Here is a 17,797-nt window from a genome sequence, read left to right as displayed (position 1 = left end):
GCACAGCCTGGACGGCAATGTTTTTGAGAAAGCAACTGAAATTATGTAGATTGACAAAAATAACATACCTTTTGTCAACAAGAGTTTCAATCACCAACCGGGGGCTGGACTTGAGAACTTCAATCTGAAGAAATTCAATATGCCACTGCCATTTGGTCGGATCTGCTACCATAGCTTGTTTATACAAAGAAAGAAAGAAAGGAAAAAAGAAAGAAAATGCCATGTACTCACCGCAGAAAGATAGTGTTGAACTGCCTTGGAAGTTTCTAACAAGCTCCATAACCCGAATGTACAATGTCAAAAACCTAAGCCGGTAACTATATAAACCGGGAACAACCAACCAGCGCTGCGTGCACTATACAAGTATATATGAAAAGACAACCAGAGTAAGGTATTACGTACAACAGATCCTTGAGCAGTATCTCCCTTTAAGCAACAAAAGCCTTCTCAATTCAATTTTGAGAAGAAAGTTGGGACTGTCCCAACACAACGTGGCAGTTACATTTTATTCATGAATTTCTAGAAGAACCTGCCTGCAAGGTCTGCGCACGGTAAGACCATGAGCATGTGATGGAAATAGTTCAGTTTTCAGTGCCGCATTACCCAAGAGAACGCAAACGAACTGCCAAACTCCTCTGACAGTGGCCCACACAAGCTGCATACAGCAAGGCATGATTTACGTTAAGTAAAAGGAAAACTTAGAAAATGTCTAAAATTTTTGTGAAAGACTTCTATCCCTAACAAAATTCCGTACCCATGATCTTGGGAAATACAAAAAAAAAGTGGTGACAGTGAAGCATGCACAGGCCAGTGTGCGAATGACCACCTGTTGGCCCGCAGAATAATGCATCGGATATTTTTCAAACCATCAGCTCCATTGATCAACTCTTGGGCAATTTTGCCTGGATCAGTTTCTCCAAAATAGCTGGCTCTAGAGGAATTGAATCAAGACAACGTTCTGCAGCTGCCACACAGACCTGCAAATTTGAAACAAGAAAGTAGTTGACAAACATAGCACAACAAACATTCATAACTGATTCAGGCTTTCAGCCAACCATCCAAAGGATGCACACCAACAATCACCTAGGGATAGAGATTTCATTCAAAATCAAGTCAAAATAACAAAACTAAAAGGTTCTCATCAAAATGTATCTAACATCTAAATAGAACTAATTTCCATGACACAACACCTGTCTTTTTTTTATATTGTACCATACCATTTCCATGAGAACTAAAGTAGATAATGTTGGGATTTCTCCCCATAACGCATATACAAAACCAAATGTATATACCCTAAAACAGGATCATGCTCACGCTAAATCATTGAAATAAACGAAACCTTAAACTGAAGCGGAAGCGTACCTGAATCCATCTGATCTGGTGCACGGGAAGATCACAGCAGGGTCTTCCAGGGTACGTGCGGTGCGCGTGAGGTCTCTCTCAAATGGAGAAGAGAAAACCCTAGAAACCAAAAGCAACTGTTCGCACGACCCTAGGGACCACTACCATTATATAATGAGGACAATTACGGATTCAACCCATCAAAGAGTCCGTAATTGCGTACTGGTATCTATACATTTTAAAATTACCTCATACCATCTAAAATGACGTAATATCCCAAAATGCAATCACTTAAGCGGATATTTACGTTAAGATAGCCATAATGTCTGAAATTCCTCATAGACATAAGCCGGCCCACCAAATGATCTTACAATCTCCCACTTGGGCCAAATATGTCTTTGTACATTCAGACATTACATAAAACCTTAAGAGCTCATAACTGCTATCTTATTAAATGTCATTTCACCAATCTCGTCCATGATCATATCAACACAGAACCAAAGCGGCTTTCGCTATAATAAAATTAGCTAAACCTTCAATGATCACAAATGTTAACATAATCAATGACATAGATCTGATATGGATGTATAGCATGAGAATTACATGCAATGTGATTACAACATGTCTATTCTCAACTGGTTCAACTTTAAAACCTTATGGAGATCAAAACATAAACACAGAATGGAACCAAAGAACTTTAAACTTTATTCTGCAGAAAACTGAATATGTGTCCATACATTAGAGCAAACAAAATATAAACTCCCACTAAACTAGCACATCATCCAAGGATAACACTCCATATGAACAACATGTTCGTGAAAGACCTTATGTGTTAAACCCTTGGTAAGCGGATCTGCAAACATAGAGTTTGTCCCAATATGCTCTAAAGACACCTGACCATTCTGTATCCCCTCTTTAACAGCCCAAAAACTTAATGTCGATGTGCTTCGACTTTGACAAACTGTGGCTGTTATAAGAGTACATGACTGCTGAATTATTGTCACACAACAACCTTAGTGGTCTTTCTATACCATACATAATGCGCAGCCTCGTGACAAAATTCTGCAATCACAAAACCTGATTGAATGCTATTATCTTGGCACCCAGTAAAGTCAGAATCTGAATACCCAATGATCTCTCACTGGTCTGACTTCCTGTATGTGAGCATAAAACCTTTTGTTCTTTGTAAGTACCTCAATACCCTTTTGGCTGCTTCCCAATGATCCATACCAAGATCACTTAAGTATCTGCCTAACATTCCAATGATAAATGTAATATCCAAACGAGTACAAACCTGAGCATACATAAGGCTTCTCACAACAAACAAATAGGGAATCATTTCCATTTCCTTAGATTCGATTTTACTTTTAGGGCACTATTTGAGACTAAACTTGTCTCCTTTAGTAACTGGAGTCTTTCATGGTTTACAATCATTCATGTCATATCGCTGAAGCACCTTATCAATGTAGGCCTTTTGTGATAATCCAATAATACCCCGAGAACGATCTCGAAATATTTGGATCCCCAATACAAAAGATGCACAACCAAGATCCTTCATGTCAAACTTTGTTGACAAAAAATCTTAGTTTCATGCAATATGCCCACATCATTACTTGCCAGGAATATATCATCGACATATAAAACCAGAAAGATAAATTTACCCCCACTGAACTTTTGGTATACACATTCATCAACCATATTAGTTTCAAAGCCAAATGAAACTATAACTTGATGAAACTTGTAATACCACTGACGGGAAGCTTGCTTTAGCCCATAGATGGATTTCTTGAGTTTGCAGACCATTTTCTTTGCATCACCTAAAGCAAAGTTTTCTAGTTGCATTATATATATCGTTTCATCAATGTCTCCATTTAGAAACGTTGTCTTTACATCCATCTGATGCAGCTCTAAGTCAAAATGAGCTACAAGTGTCATTATAGTCCTGAAAGAGTCTTTCAATGAAACTGGAGGGAAAGTCTCTGTATAATCAATGCCTTCCTTTTGAGTAAAGCCCTTAGCGACAAGACGTACCTTATACCTTTCGATGTTACCTAATGAATCCCTCTTGGTTTTAAATATCCATTTACAACCAATGAGTTTCACACCTTCAGGCAAAAGAACAACTTCCCATATGTCATTGTCCATCATGGACATTATTTCCTCATTCATGGCATCTATCCACTTAAGAGATTTAGAACTCTTTATTGCTTGCTGGAGGTTGACAAGATCATCCTCCATTAAGCCCATATCAACATCATGTTCTTGGAGATAGGCAAAATCATTTGAAATTGTATTTCTCATCTCTCTAGTGGATCTCCTCAGTGGCACCTCTACTTGATTTTCTTGAGGTTGTTGAGTTTGTTCTCCAGTAGGGAGATCGACATCATTGCCTTCTTCCGAATAGAGTGGACTCAGGTCCCTCTTCAAAGGCAATGTGTTTAACCTAATCACCTCCCCCAAACTCAATATCCTCAAAGAAATGGGTATTTTCCTTTTCAAAGAAAGACTTACTAAATGGATTATAAAACTTATAACCCCTTAATGTTTGTTCATTTTCCCTTTATACAATCAATGCAAACATTAAAGTTTGCAAAATCAAGGGACTCAAGAATTCCTTTCGACATAAGCCTTTATATTCTCTTTTCAGAGATATGTCCTAAGCGCCAATGCCATAACATAGCAGAATTCTCTTTGGCTAATTTTCTTTTAGTACCACTAGACTTAACATGCAAGGTTTCATTATATGAAGCAACCATATCAAGCAAATAAAGGTTATCGCTACTAGACAAAGAACCAGTGACAATCAAATTTAAGTACAGAAACAACTTAAGTTTACTTCCTCCAAATGAACAATAATAACCAAACTTGTTCAATGAGGAAATAGGAACCAAATTCCGTCTAAAAGACGGTACCACATAAGTTTTTGTCAAATTCAAGTAGCAACCAATCTTTAACAATAACCGAAAATCTGCTATGGCTTCAACCTTCGCCTTCTTGTCATCGCCCACATAGATGAATCTTTCAGCATCAATTGGCATTTGACAATTTAGGCTGCCTTGCATAAAGACACTTATGTGAGTAGTAGTACCTGAATCTACCCACCAAGTGTTTCTGGGTACTGAAGTTAAATTAACTTCAGAACAAACCAAAGTGAGAAATGTACCCTTCATTTCACGCCATGCGTGATACTCAGTACAATCCTCCTTCATATGACCTTCACCTTGCAAAAGAAGCAGCCTGATAGGCATTCCTTATGCTTCTTTTGTTTCTTAACAGATGATTGGTCAACTGCAACTTCCTTAACAGTCTTTCTTTTCTTACTTATAAAAATCGAATCATTTAACTCAGGAATAATACTCAACATTTGCAAATGTCATATAAGCAGAACTCACTGTACAAAAAACAAACCAAAGCATGCTCACAATCAATACATGTACAAAGATGAAATAACAAATATAAATGAATTTAAACACAATGGCCCAAAACCCATCACAAGGTACCGGTGCAACGCTAATATCCAATCTTTGGATTGAAATATTAACTGCAAGTGACATTCTTGGTCAACAATGAATATAGATAATTAACACTGTCAAACAACGAACCTATCTTTGGATTGACTCGCTATTCATATGGAAACCTGAAAAATTATCACACATTCATTGCCCTGTATACTTAAACCTGACCAAACAACAATCCTCCTTTGGGTTGATTATTGCCTGCATGGATCAAGTATACTATCATCTAATGTTCAAAACAAGTAAATTCGTACAACAGAGGTCACTTTGGCGACATAAAGTACAAACGTACTCATTTCAAACAATAGACATTGCCAAAGATTAAATTCATAATCCAAATATTCTTCTAATGTACACCCACAAATTTAAAACATGCAAAGCATGATACATGAATTAAAATTTACATACAAATTTGCCCTATATTGATTCCAAACCAAAATGATCCAATAAAAGAGGCCCAAAAGTGTCCAAAATTTTATAAACCGATACCATAATTGTGCTTAAGTGAGTCAAGAACCACTGAATCGGCCTCAAAATGGCCCGTATCGGTCTTAAACCACAACTAAAGCACCCACATAGCCCTAAACAGGACTGAACCGGTCCAAAAATTGGACAAACCGTTCAAAATTAGACTGTATCGGTTCCGAAACCCACTGTACCGGGTAAAAAAATGGCTAAAATCGGTCCAAAAACTGAATGAACCGGTCTAAAATGTCCGGTATCGGTCAGAAAATCAACTGAACCAGTCTTAAATCCACTGAACCGGACTGAAAACAACTGAACCGGTCTGAAAATGGTCCGAATCGGTTCTAAAACTGAATGAACCGGTCTTGGAAGCCATGAAACGGTTTGAAAACCAACTAAACCGGTTTTGAAAATCATGAACCGGTTTGAAAATCAATTGAACCGATCTGAAAAACAACTGAACCGGTCTAAAAAAGGGTACGAATCGGTTCAGAAAGGTGCGAACCGGTTCTAAATCAAACGGAATCTGTTCTAAACTTAATGAATCGGTTCTGTTTCAAAACAAACCGTATGGGTACCGGACCCAGTCCGGTAGGACCCGACCCGGTCCGAAAAACTTAAAGCGGGCTGGCGGGAGGGCAAACAAATTTTTTTTTTTTTAAAGCTGATGGATCCGGATCGGGTATGTCAAGACTCAACCCGGTCTGACCCGCCCGCTCGACCGCGCGAGCGGTCGCAGGCGTCGTCTCCACCGCTCGCCTGCCGAACGGCAGGCGGGCGGTGGCCTTCCACCGGCAGGCCACCCAACTCCGTGGGTGGCCGCCGGTGGGTGCCGCCAGGACGGCCGGTCGTCGCCCGCCGCGATGGCCGGCTGTCGCCCACCAAAAACCGGCCTTTTTCGGCTGGTTTTCTCCTGTTTTGCAAATCTGCCCTTTTCTAAGATTTGGGCGGTTGCTGAAGCGGCGAGGAGGCCACCGGTGGGTCGCCGGTGACTATGGGTGGATGGCGGCGGGTCGCACGGGCCCGTCCGGCGACAGCTGAGTCGCCAGCGGTCGCCCTCTGCCGGCCATCACCTCTCCCTGCTGTCGCCTTCCCACTGCCCCTTTCCCGTTCTTCTTCAATGGCTGCAACGCCCGACGCAAGGGAGCCACTGCCGGCGAGTCCCGCCAGGACGGCAGAAGCCGACCGTCGCCTAACGGTCGTTCGTCGCCCGCCAAAACGGCGGAACCCGGCGTCCCCTTTCCTTATGCGTCAGCTTCATATGGCTGCAACGGATACGCGGAGAGCACCGACAGGCCACCCAACGGCGTGGGTGGCCGCAGGCAGGGACGCGCCCCAATGGCAGGAGGCCCGCCATCGCCCAACAGCGACTGACACCAGCCGATCCTTTCGTCCCTTCTCCGATCCTCCTGATGGCTGCAACGGAAGCCCGACGGCTTCCGTCGCACGCCCTCAACCCAATTTTTTTTTTTTCACAAAAATCATTAAAAAATCAACGGTTCAACAATGAGCATAGGCTCTGATACCAATTGTTGGGATTTCTCCCCATAACGCATATACAAAACCAAATGTATATACCCTAAAACAGGATCATGCTCACGCTAAATCATTGAAATAAACGAAACCTTAAACTGAAGCGGAAGCGTACCTGAATCCATCTGATCTGGTGCACGGGAAGATCGCAGCAGGGTCTTCCAGGGTACGTGCGGTGCGCGTGAGGTCTCTCTCAGATGGGGAAGAGAAAACCCTAGAAACCAAAAGCAACTGTTCGCACGACCCCAGGGACCACTACCATTATATAATGAGGACAATTACGGATTCAACCCATCAAAGAGTCCGTAATTGCGTACTGGTATCTATACATTTCAAAATTACCTCATACCATCTAAAATGACGTAATATCCCAAAATGCAATCACTTAAGCGGATATTTACGTTAAGATAGCCATAATGTCTGAAATTCCTCATAGACATAAGCCGGCCCACCAAATGATCTTACAGATAAATCTAACACTCGGGAGTCCACATAGGGCAATGTATTCATCTTATTTTCAGAAGGGAAATCATTTATTCAATAGTTTTAGGCTTTAGCTGCAAAACATAACTGCTAGCAGCCAGCTGTTGGCATCTATGGTATAGTGAATGCTTTCCCTCAAAATCACCTTCATCTTTGCTAAAAGGCAGAACTCCAACATGAAACAATGATAACAGTTGCAGCATACTGGGAAAATGTATTTATCTTTTTATGAATGCAATGGCCAACCTCTAAACCAGTACACTATGTACCCTTGCCAGAAGCGTTGCTTAGGTGGATCTTAAGCTTATAGTTTGTGAAGCTTAAAATTTCAATAAAGTACCTCATCAAGTAGGAAATCAATAGCTGCATCATCATCGGCAATTTCTTTAAGAGGCGCTCGAAGGAACTGCATGTCCAACTAGATTTGCTGAAATCCACTGTGGTTAAAAGTCTGGACTCTCCCAAACTGTACAAAGCTTTTCAAGCAGAGTTTCACAATGGTTGAGATCACGGACTCCTGTAAACAAGGAGCAGAAACATTTATATTTTTTACATGGACATGCCTATATTCAATAACATATCCAGAAATCAGTTACATATTACCTGTGTAAACTCAATTTTTGTGAAGATCTCCATTTTTTGCTTTAAAATCTTAGCAAGATGACTTTCAAGCAGTTGGCTTCGAACTTGCTGTGTATGCTAATTTTTTCGTCCCGAAGAAGGTTACCGTGTGAGGAATTTGCACTACCAGTGCTGTCAAAGCGATGATGCTTTGGCGTTGAGCAGCGAACTAAAATCTGCTTGACTTCGCTTTCTGCAGCTTGCAGCTGGGAACAGGAAAATATATGATAATCAATGATGGCATGTCATCTACTCATACATTCAGAGAAGAAACTTGAATTTTCCCAGTTAGGTTACAAAAAATAGTTTCTCAAAAATTTAATACTATATTCTTTTACTTCTACGACATGTATATTACCAATGAATACTACTGAAACTTATGAATACTCTTCTCCCTTCTTTTCAGAACATGCAAAGTGCAAGATCAAAGACCAATCAAATTGACTGAATTCTTTTGTAACTTGTTAAAACATAACACAAAATTGACGACCACTATTGATTGGAAACACTACGTCTATTTTGCACCCAGGAACTAAGCTCAAGAAATTTCTGAGAAGATTATGATTGCTCCATTGGATGCTCCAAATAACGTGTATATATATATATGCTCTAGCCGCACCCACACCCATGTGACATAGATGCATACTATATAACATAGTTACATACTATGAATATATACAAGTGTAACATATATGTATATATTCATAGCATATGTGTATACTATATAATAAAATGTAGACCCACTGGCCTGTCTCATATTCTTCAAGTAATATGTATGGGTTCCTGCTGACCGATGCTGGACCCTTCCTGCAGGAAAATTCTTCAAGTAGACCCACTGGCCTGTCTCATATTCTTGGGAACGATGCTTTTTATTGTACTACCTTGTCATTCCCCTTGAGGATGGAAGCGACGTAGGTCAGGTGGTGGCCGCCCATACACCACTTCAAAAGGGGATTTTCCTAGGGCAGAATGTACGGCTGTGTTATAGAAATACTTAGCCCAAGAGAGATACTCCATCCAGTTATGAGGCTGGTACTCTGCGTAGCACCTCAGATATGTTTCCAATACCTGATTTAGAACCTCCACTTGACCATCCGATTGTGGATGATATGCAGTATTCATTTGCAGCCTGGTTCCGCCTAGCACTTTCAAGTTTCAATTACTAAGGTTACGTCTGGTAGAATTTGAATGACATCAATTTAAATGTAAGGATACTGATGATGGCCAGAGCTGTTTTACACTACAACACTACAAGGAGTGATGCTAAGGTGGATCTTTCTGACTGTGAATACTACAAGGAGTGATGGTAGGGTGGATGGTTCTGATTGTGAATTTTGTCTACAGAAATATTGCAGATTTTCTGCACTCACCAAGAAGCCTTGGATAAGTACAGTACTTTCTATTGCATAAATAAATGGATTAGTTACATTGGCAGCAAGTCAATCCACACATGTCCAGCTTAAATTTTTCCATTTGAAAACAAAAAGTGGAGGACACTTAGGCTCATCAAGCTAGACATGCCAAACCTTACCTCACTGATTAATAACAAGGAAAGGAGTTCAGGTCTGTTTCCATTAATAAATAATTGAAGCTCTAACTTGTTCAAACTCGGGACTTAGGCCAAAAAGAATTCAAATATAAAACCAGGAGAAATACAAAACAAACAATACAAGAAGCAGTACAAAACTGGAGTGTAGATTCTGTAGAATATTACTAACATATGTAGCATATATAAGTACATTACTTAAACATACATATGCAATTAAATTTGGAAAACATCATGACAATGAAAATAATCTCTTAATGGTGTAAATTAAACACATCTAATTACAGATAACTGTACTCACATTTACAGATATAGGATTATATTGAATTTGACTAGCCACATGTGTAGCATGTGCTACCTCTGGTCAGGTTATGTAGGATTATATTGAATTTGACTAGCCACATATATAGCATGTGCTACCTCTGGTCAGGATATGCTTAAAATTTAAATACATGAGTTCTCTAACCAATTTTTATATGGTGTTGGATTCTTCAAAGGTACTCATCAATCTTCATTTTTAAACCGATAACATTTGATGTCTTAGTTTTTTTTATTTTTATTTTTATTTTTATTATTATTTTTTTTACCATCAAGATCTGACAATGATATGTGAGGCAAACTTATTAGAGCTTAAAGATAACCTCTATCAGAATAAGCAACTTCAGTACCTAAGAAAGATGTCAAGCAACCAAAATCGATCATGTCAAATTGGTTTTTCAACAGACATTTGGTCTGATTCTTTTTGTAACTTCTAATAACTCGCAGATCAAAAACATTCAAAAATAAGGATAGCAATACCTGCATATATATTCTTCTCAAAAGGCTGATCTAAAAACCACAATTACTCATGAGCCACTAAATCAATCAAAACTTTTGTTGCTTGTTTGAGTCCATATAGAGCCTTCATTAAGTTAAGCATCTAACCTTAATGAACCTTCGTACCAAGAGGAAAATCCATTGGAACTTTTTCATTTAATTTGAGATTTCAAAAGGTACATATAACATGTATTTGACAAATACTTTTAAATTGAAGCTGTTGCAGTTAGGATTCTACAATGGTCATTCTAGCAACAAGAACAAAAGTTTCTTCATAATCCAGTTTATACTCTTGTGGATTTACCTTTCTAAAGTATTGTCAACTTTTAGTTTTAATTTTGTAAATCCATCTACAGCCTATACCCTCTAGACTTCCTTCCTTAAGTAAATCTTGAATATCTCCCATACAAGCCTTTTGACAAATTCATGCCACACTTAATTTTTTAACCACCTTAAATAGCGCATTTCTAGTTTGCTTTTGTAGGCTGAAACTCCCATCGTGAGCCCCAAGTGTGAGTATAGAACATGATTCTAAACCAATTATAACAACTCAATGAAAACTATCCCCAACATTTGGTCTGTTGGATTCTATCGTTCCCCTTAGCCTACTTTTGTTCACAACTGACTCTGAACAAGGGCACAAGGTAGTGTCAGACCCGTATACCTGACCATTAGCTCTTTTTCCATTATAACAATTCAATGAGAACTGTCTACAACATTTGGTCTGTTGGATTCTAGTGTTTCCCTTAGCTTGCTTTTGTTCACAACTGACTCTGAACAAAGGCACAAGGTAGTGTTAGACCCAAGTATATATGTCCATTAGCTCTTTTTCCAAATCACAGGCATTGGACCTTCCTTCCTCTTTTACACTTGAGATGTCACACAAATACTTAGGTTTTTCTATTGTTAGATGAGCTTTAACACTTGAGATCTTAAACATAATCCCTAGGTTTTCCCACCGCTAGACAAACATAGGCCATATGTTAGTTAAGCCCCTGAGAAGACCAACCCAGACTACTTGAGAATAGACGATTCAGTCTTTTAGAAAAATCAATAAAAGAATATAGAAACACAACAATTAAATGATCAGAAGAATACATACAATATCAACAATCACTGTAAATCAAGTATTATACATAGTTCACCTATTATGCATAGTACCTGATGATGATAAAGTTATAAACTACATTGTAACAATCCAACGCTACTAAAGGTTCCAAATAAAGTCACTGGCGTAATAAAAGGCAGTGAGCAAAAACCTTCAGCACTTGCCTCATAGAAGAAAGAAAAAGAAGCATCAACAGTACGAGAAGGGGTAGACAGCATGGCAGCAACTCAATAAAATTCAGGGAGACAAAAAAACAAAGAAGAAGGAAAAGATAAAAAAGAAAAAAAGAGTATGAAAAGACAATGCAGGCAGAAAAAAATAAAAAAGGAAGATAGCAAGAAACATACTCATCAGTAGATATAGAAAAAAGAGGGTCAAGTGTTTTGACTCAGTTTTTCTTTTCTTTTCTTTTTTTAATTTTTTGGGAATGCTGACTACTTGATCAAAGGCCCGGTGACTAGTGGCTAATTTTAGAGCCATGATTTTGGCCTAAAGACTGGTTGAGTTAACACCCACAGCCAACCAGACATACAATTCGACTGACTAGTTGGTGTTTTGACCATAAAGGTTTCGACAATTAGCTAAAATCAGCTTTGCTGATCTTCTTCCCTAAAAATCTCAAGTTAAACGCTTTAGGTGTTTTGACATGTACCATCATTATCATCAATCATTCTCATAATTGTACGTAAATGTGACTCTGACTTTGATTTTATCTGAATTAAGTATTGAAGTTGTGTTCCTCTAGAAATCAAAAGCAAATGAAGATTTCTTAATTAAACATGAGATTTAGCAAAAAAATTGCTACATGAAAACCAAGTAATAGTACAAATTACTAGCATGAAGTGAACCCAATTACCATGCCTGATTTAGATGACATACAAGTATTTTTCTTCCATATTGAGTGACAAAAACAGAACTAAGGTAGACCATCTACCTACACAGCCCATGCACTAGCCTTTCCATCTATTAAACACTTGGTTTGCATTTCGCATCATTTTAATTTGTCATGAGGCATAATTCAACTACATTTAACAGTATCATCCATACACATCTAATGCCTCATTTTGTAAGCAATATGGACAAGCACCAAGCATGCTAGACACCGAAGCCTGTAATGTGATAAATGCCATATGAATTTCAAGCCTAATGTCAGGGTCTAAATGTCTAGCTGGGGATACGAATATTAAGCATTAGAGAATGTGAACCCACTTTTATTTCCAGCCATCAACATTAAAATTTAGAAGCAAAATAATAATAATAATAATAAACTAAGAAGCACCTTGGAATGTCCATAGTAAAGAAAAGGATAAAAGGAAAAATGATCCAAGATTCCATGAACCATACTTTTTTAAGGAACAACCAGAAAGGAACTAGAATTTGGACAAGGAGCAGCATATCCTAATCTGATACAATATAATGAATGCACGGGTTTCTGCAGGCATCTAACCTTTTTTTCACAAGTTGACCAACCACAAGAAAATGGAGAAATTCCAACAGATGGAATACCTTCTGCAAGTTCAAAACCAAAGTGGAATATTAGGAATATTAGAAATACAGTGAACTCAAAGTGCAAGCAGATATAAAAGATCCATTAAGATAATTAAGATTTTTAATTGTAGAAATATTAATTGGAATTGTAACTGGTTTTGATGTAACTGGATTACTCCAATTTATTCTATTTATGCATAAATTGCATAAACTAGAGGCTTTCCCCCAAAAAATCCAGGCAATTCATGGGTCAAATTGGAGAAATGCTAAAGCAAAATAACTATGCTCAAACAAGAAATGAAACATATAACTGCCATTAACTTGAAATTGGCCCTTAAAAACATGTAAGTGACATTGCTTTACAAGCACTTTTGTATTATATACAATTCAAGAAACATAATTTGGTAAGATCTGAACTCCATCGCAGGTCTAGCAAAAGATTGTAGATAGATTAGAGTAGTCTGGCACCATAAGCTAGCAAGAAATTGATTAGATCATATAAACGCAAAAAGACAGCAAGCACCATTTCAACAGCCGTTCGTTTGGAAATTACGTGCCACCATAAAAACTTGCACAAGATAGTGACACTGTTTTATGTACAAAGAACAGTAGTGATTAAAGGAAGCAAATATTTCTGAACATCATCAACTCTAGACGGAAATTCCCAATAGCTGACTCAACCACACCAAAAGAAACAAAAATAAACAGAAAGGAGAAAGTGGTTATTTATTTAAATAGTAAATAAGCAAATAACTGGATCACCAGGTCCAAATGACATACCTACAGCATCAGCCATGAAGCCTGGACGAGCAACCATTAGGAGGAAACAAAAGGGTACTATATTTAATCCACCATAGCTACAAATCTCTGGTGCAGTGATATTTGGAATTTTAGATAAGGTTAAATATGGGGATAGTGTAGGTTTTTCAATCAATCTTGGAAAATTTTGGTGCTTAAGTCTTGTATCAGAAGTATCTAAAAATAACAAATGTTACATAACAAAAGGCACTTCACAAGATACATAAAACACAATAATTGAAAACATCAGGCTCTTCAGTCTTAATGTGATATTGTTAGCACATATTTATCGTCAAAAATATTATGATATAGTTAGCCCGGCCCCTGAATAGATAAAATTTTGTATGCTTTATGAGAAGTTGATTTGGGAAGGCTCTAGGGAAAGACAATTTTAATATAAAAACCCACATATTCTTTTGTAATCTTCCCAATAATAGATATAAAAGTTTCTCATAAGAGACTTGGAAATCGCAATACAGCAAAGTTATCTAGTTCATCTCCAACTAGATTACATTCTTGAGAAAACACAAATTTAACCTCTCAATCAAAGGGCACTGAATACTAGGTTCAAGGCCCAAATATATACATTGACATGGGGAACTAGCTGTTACTGGCAGTTCCAATGGATAGACTCTGGCTGTTGTTATCAGCCCAACAGCTATTTTATTTATAGGCTCCATGACCAAAAAGCCCTTCGCAAAAAGACAAATACAGAGAATAATAAAATATAGAAACAGAAAAGAACAAGCAAAGGATACCATACATATAAAAAAATTATATGCATATGTACATTTCCAATTACACATAAACATACATTGAAGTGCATATGTCTATGAACTTGACGCTTTGCAACAGCTTCTAGAAAATTGAGGACAGCAAAGAGAAATTTATGCTGAGAGGTCATTACAAATTATTTTAAACTAATGGGTGGTAACCTTACATACTATCTATTAATATAAAATTAGAAGATTCAGTGGCATCAATGTGATACCAGAGGCATGATTAAATAAACCTGCATTAAACAAGGAAAAATTGAAGATTCAGTTCATCAATGAGACACCGAGGTATAACCAAATCATTGTCACAGAAAACATGCAAGGGTATTATACGGCGAGGAATTTCTCGGGTATAATACAACAAAGTTGTATATCTCGAGAAATAAAATGGAAAAATCTCGGCAAATTTAAAAAAAATAAAACATTTAATAAATGCTGAAAATTATAAAAAATTAAAAAAATCATAAAAATATGAAAAAAAACTTATATAATACGCGTTTTTTTTTCACGTTTTTTATTTTTTGGCTTTTTTAAAAAAGACACATTTTTCACGTTTTTTATTTTTTGGCATTTTTTAAAAAGACACATTTTTTCACGTTTAATATGGCTGACCCTGTTTTCGCATATTATACGTGTTTTTTTTTTCAATAGTACACGCTTTTTGTGACAGTGAACCAAATAAACCTACACTATAGATAGTATTCAGAACTTTGGAAGGTAGACCATGGAATCTAATATCAAGATATATGCATATAAAGAGCAAGGTAAAGAAATTTCACAAAAACCAGCTGGGCATCTTACAGATATTCTTGTTGCCACAAAACCAGCAGTTACAAGAGGTAAATGCAATCCATCTCTGTGAACTCCAGCTCTACTTGCCTGGAAGTGCCCAAAGGACCCTATAAACATTTTTAAATGAGATATTAAAATGATTTCATGATAAGCTTCTGTTATAACAATGAGATTAGTAACATACCAACATGCATTATAAATGTTGTTAGGAGATGGATGTGTACATTTTTCACATATTCAAAATCCTTTTCATTTAGCCTCTTATCTAGGTTTCCACCATTCCAGAATTATATTTCTCCTCCAGTGGTTGTTGGGATTTTTTATTTTAATTTTTTTCCTCTGACAAGGGTTTTTTTGTCATTTAGTAAGAAAGGCCAGCTGCACAACAATTGAAACATCCTAAAATATCTCTGATAAAAGGACTAATAATAGCTAAAATGATCTTCAATCAAAAGAGCACAAATAATAACAGGGATGCTAAACGGCAATGGACAAAAACTTTATGAATAAACAGTAAAATTACTGTTTAAAACAGTGCTATTGCAAACAGGATTTCTCCCTTATTTATAGACCAAACAACACGAAAACAAAAAGAAAGAACTCAAAGAAAACTAGCCATTGGTTAGCTCCAACAGCTCTAAAAAGAGCCATTGGAGCTTGTTATCCAACCAGCTCCAATCTGGCCAAATTCCAAAAATGTCCAGATGTAAAAATAAAACAAAAATAGAAAAAAAACACTAAAAATAAAGACTTAAACCTATATATAAGCACATATATCAGAATTATACATTCATACATGTATAACCATTATTGTACATGTATAAAACATATACAGCTGTGATTAAATATATATGTATGTATAAGTACAGCATATATACATGTCTTTACATGTTTCCTAACAACATTATCTTCTAGGTCCCTCTAGGAGGTTATCAAAAGACTGCACTTTGTAATGCATTGGCCGCATGATGAATAAAGGTATCTATATTTCAAGATTATGCTCGTTTGGCTGTCATTTCATTATGTAATTCTTTTGGGACACCATCGTACCTGTTACAATATATTCATTGTTAATGGAATGGAGCAACTATCTCGTACCTGTTACAATATATTCATTGTTAATGGAATGGAGCAACTATCCAACTTTACTTAAGAGATGCCCTTTGTGCAAAAAAATGGCTAAGGAACCAAATTGGGACCTCCTCATAGTAGAACTTATAATTTTTTCTGAAGAAATTCAGCTTCACATGCAACATGAAGCTCATCTCCGCAGGAAAAAGGAAAAAACGAACACTAGGTTTTGGCACTTAAGTTCTCATGGACCAAGAAAAGCAGGCCTCAGGTCTCTAACCTAAGGGTGTTGCATCTTCTGACAGTTAAGGACGGTGGCAGTATCTGATGAAGATGAACACTCTCATGAAATAACTTACAGGTATACACAGGGGCCTATTTGGCGATAAAATTTCTGGAAGTTCAAGTGGGAGGACAAGAGAAAAGCATGCTTAGATGCTGGGTACATGAGGTGACAACTCTAGAGCCAATGTACTGATTAAAAGCTAAGCTTAAACAAATTAGTTTCACAATGCAGAACAGTAGGTGTTTCACGGAATTGCAAGTTCCAAGTGTGATTCTTCTGACCCCATATCACCTTAAATGCTGGTGCTGGAGGACATCCTTGAAATGGTGGCCCAGACAACAGCAGTCACAATGTTCACCAATGGAAGGTGTAAGATTAGGTTGGAGTTGGGTGCATGTCAGATGATAAAGGACAATGTGAGGCTTGCACAAACAGTGTGAGTCTGAGGTTTGATACTTTCTATGTTGCCAAATTGGTCAGGGATCAATTGTGTGCGGAAAAACAAGAGCCAGATTGGTACATCATGGAAAAGTTCTTCGTGCAGGGTTTTAGATAGACAGTGTTTCACCATAGCTTTGGTGCTTGGTTTTTCTGTTATAAAATCATCTCTCAGTAATCCCCTAGCAATTTTCAGGAAGCTAATTTAAATTCAGCTTTCCCTTTTTCACGAAAGAAAGGAAAAAAGTAACATTCTCCTACGTGCATATGGATACTATACCAAAAATGTAAAATTGGTGCATTGGTCAACTTGGTTGCTTACATTCTTACATAAATCTTTCTCCTACTTATCGCAAAATTTTACTCCAAAAATTTTTACAATCTGTGGGCATACAAATCAAACACAACGTGAAATTTCTGTAGAAACACGCGGTGGAAGGAGAGAAAGAAAATCCAACACAGGATATACGTGGAAAACCTCGGAACGAGGTGAAAAACCACGGGAAAGCTCTAACCTAGGGGCAAAACCGCAACCCTAGGAGAGAGAAAACTTAATTCATGTAATCAACAATTACAATAAGTGATTAGAATAAAAGAGGGAGGAAGAGAGAACTACCTAGGGAACCGAGCCTGTCCTCGGTTCCCACGCCCATGGGTACTGGGTCCATATCCGGACCCAGTTCCCTATTACACTGTATTCTAACACTCCCCCTCAAGCTT

General features: G+C 37.6%; 1 long non-coding RNA gene across 2 annotated transcripts; it reads right to left on the bottom strand.

Moving 5' to 3' along the window:
• Nucleotides 1–242: 242 nt before the first annotated feature.
• On the bottom strand, nt 243–15,561 carry LOC116256407 (uncharacterized). 2 transcript variants are annotated; one of them, XR_004173107.2, is made up of 6 exons: nt 15,292–15,561; nt 12,876–12,937; nt 7,941–8,164; nt 7,678–7,854; nt 755–977; nt 243–655 (listed from the first exon to the last, which is right to left on the bottom strand). It is a non-coding gene; the product is annotated as an uncharacterized LOC116256407 (long non-coding RNA). The 2 variants fall into 2 exon arrangements; XR_007573672.1 differs by having other exon boundaries at nt 827–977.
• Nucleotides 15,562–17,797: the final 2,236 nt, after the last annotated feature.

This window comes from Nymphaea colorata, chromosome 6 (genome assembly GCF_008831285.2).
Source record: "Nymphaea colorata isolate Beijing-Zhang1983 chromosome 6, ASM883128v2, whole genome shotgun sequence".
NCBI classification, from domain to species: Eukaryota; Viridiplantae; Streptophyta; class Magnoliopsida; order Nymphaeales; family Nymphaeaceae; genus Nymphaea; species Nymphaea colorata.
The sequence above is the reverse complement of the archived record's forward strand: the minus strand, read 5'-3'. Positions and strand labels throughout refer to the sequence as shown.